Source organism: Nematolebias whitei, chromosome 9, assembly GCF_014905685.2.
Source record: "Nematolebias whitei isolate Nwh7 chromosome 9, NemWhi1, whole genome shotgun sequence".
Classification (NCBI taxonomy): domain Eukaryota; kingdom Metazoa; phylum Chordata; class Actinopteri; order Cyprinodontiformes; family Rivulidae; genus Nematolebias; species Nematolebias whitei.
Window position 1 is genome coordinate 29,084,094 of NC_056506.1, and position 2,972 is coordinate 29,087,065.

Here is a 2,972-nt window from a genome sequence, read left to right on the forward strand (position 1 = left end):
GATGCAGGATTTTAAACCTTCAAAAAAATGCATTTGCACATTTTTAAGGCCTCCAACTTTACCTTCACGTGCCGTCTCAACAACTCTCCCTTCCTCTAGTCAAACTGGAGGCCACATCAGCACACTTCAGGGGGAATTCTGCAGATTGCCTCAGAGCAGGGACCCGCTTTCCAAAAAAGTCAGCAGAAAATTAGTAAAGTGGTTTCATATTGAGACAAATACATACACAAGTGTATTCCTCACCTTATACCCCCCTTCTTTTCCTTCAGCAGTCTCACTAAACTTTGTATGCCTCCCAAAATTAGGCCTTTTAAAACACTGTACATGACACAACCTCCGCTTTTCTCTCAATCCTTCGCAATTGCAGTCTTTTGGAGGGAAAACAATGTCCTGCCAGTGAGCGTTCAAAGAAAACCCTCAATAATGTAGCTGCATGTGCTGCTCGGTTTGTGTTGTTTGCCTTACTGGGTCACTGACAAACTGACCCGAGCAGATTTTTTTTATTTTTTATTGCCCAAATTTGGACCAGTGCTTACTTTGTGCATTGGTAAAAGCTGAGTTCAACAATGTAAAGGGGACCACCCATGCAAAACTGAATGTTATGCTGAAGCTTGCTTTTGTGGTGGTTCTTGTGCAAACAGACCATGTTATTGCTGACAAAGGAAAGCGGTGTCAAACCAGCAGAGGGCGACTGATGCCCTAGAAAGACTGCCAGGACATTTCTGGGCCAACAAGAACTCCCTCCCATTTTCTCAGAGTGTCAAAAATAACATATCCCATTACTTTCATGGCTATAAGGGAAATTTAAGAAGGATGGTATGAACACCTCCTGCCAACATGAGCTAAGGACTAAATGTAACGGTAGAATCTGCTGGAAGATTTTGTTCTTATTAAAATCCTGAGTGACTGTGAGGTGTAATATCGTCCAAAGATGCAATTAAACTGTAAAACCCCATTTAGTTTTAATAACGATTTCATGGTTTTGAGGTGACTCGCAGCTACTGCAAAGCTCAAAACACCCATGTAGTGTAAGCTTCTTGTAAAAGGTCATTGAGTGCCACAATAAAAAAGCACAAACTTTATTGTAAAAAAAAAAAAAAAGGGACATTTTTAAATTATATTTTTAAAAAGAACACGCAGAATGCACCATTAGACCAGTGACTCCTGCACCACTTCTTGTTCTATGGTAAGGACAGTCACCAACCAGTCCAAGGCAGCCATCAGGGCCTTGGTGGTCTGGAGAGTCTCTGAGGTGGCACACCCGCAGGCCTGCAGAGAGTAAACAGGACACTGGGGGATGGAGGGATGGAGGAAAAAGGGATTGAGGGATGAGAATGTGGAGTCAGCAGCGTCTCCCCTCTGCCTGGGGAAGAGGAAAGTCGGTAAAGCCTCCAGATTCAAAGCTCACGCAAACAATAGGCGGCCCAGAGACGAAGCTTAGAGGATAACACTTTGGCCAGACAGAGAAGTTACTCAAATATCTTCTGAATTAATATTACTAAGACCACAAACTTTAGATGTTCCACTAAAATCAATATGATTTGATGTTCAAGAAAAGAAAGCCTCTCTTTCCTCCTAATTTTGTGAGAAACACAGAATTGTTTTATTTAGCACCAGACTTTGTTTTTGGACACAGATGTTTAAAAATACGTTTTCTAAAGCTAAACATAATTAGAAATTCCTACAAATTCATCCTAGATCTTTTGTTTTATATTACATCTCAAGACGAGCAGCTGTAATGATGACATCCCTTCTAACGTTAGGATTCATCAATTATCCGAGGTCACAAAAAGTATATTTCATTGAAAGATAAATTTAAAACTAATAAAACAACTGTTCAAACACCTGCTTAAAAAAACTAGACAGCAATGTTAAAAAATGTGTGGACCATTGTTGTCAATGCGTCATTTGTTAGTTTGGAAAATAAAAATCAGATTGCTGAAAAAAAAAAGAGGCAATTAAACTAAAATGATAATGTTCTGATTTTACATATGTCAGTGATAATCTAAGAACATAATAAACACTAGTTTTTCCAGATGTTTTCTGCATAGATTTTAAAAATGTATTCTTCTCGCTTTAATCTTTTGGTCATATGTTTGAAGTCTTCAGTTAATCCAAAATGCTGCTGCCAGAGTCTTGAGATTGATATTGTATTATTCTCTGTTCTTTTGTTTTGTGGGATATATTTTGTTCTTACCTGCCTTAGGACAACGGATGAAAATTATCTATTGTGTTCCAGCATATTTACATTAATGCTTACGGCTGACATGTTGATTAATTTATTGTCCCAATATAAATAAATAAATAAAATGAAATGAAAATCATATTTCTCCAGTTTTAGCTTCTCTCTATCGGCTCCCTGTCAAATCCAGAATTGAATTCAAAATTTTACTTCTAACCTACAAAGCTCCCAACAACCTAGCTCCACCTTATATTCGAGATCTTATTGTTCCATTTGCTCTCAGACTGCAGGTTTAATTGCAGTTCTTAGAGTTTCCAAAAGCAGAAAGGGAGGAAGATCTTTCAGTTATCAGACTCCTCTCTTGTGGAACCAACTTCCAGTTTCTGTCCATAAGACTGACACATTGTCCAGTTTTAAGACTGGAATTAAGACTTTCCTTTTTGATAAATTCTATAGTTAGGGTCGGTTTGTTATGCTGCCATAGGCTTAGACTACTGGAAGATAAAATGGCCTCATTGCTTAAACGATTTGCTAAAATTGAAGAGTTTTCATTTGATACTATTTATATTTTAACATGTGATTCTTGACCTGCCATTGTGTATCTATTCCTTACAAACCCAGCCGGTCAAAGCAGAGGGCCACTTATCTTGAGCCTGGTTCTGCTGGAGGTTTCTTCCTCATGCGGGGGTTTTACATTTCCACTGTCGCCTTCATGCTTGCTCAAGATGAGAGTTCTGTAATGAAGTTAAATTCAAAGCAGTCTGCTCCTCAGAAAAATAATGTTAACTTA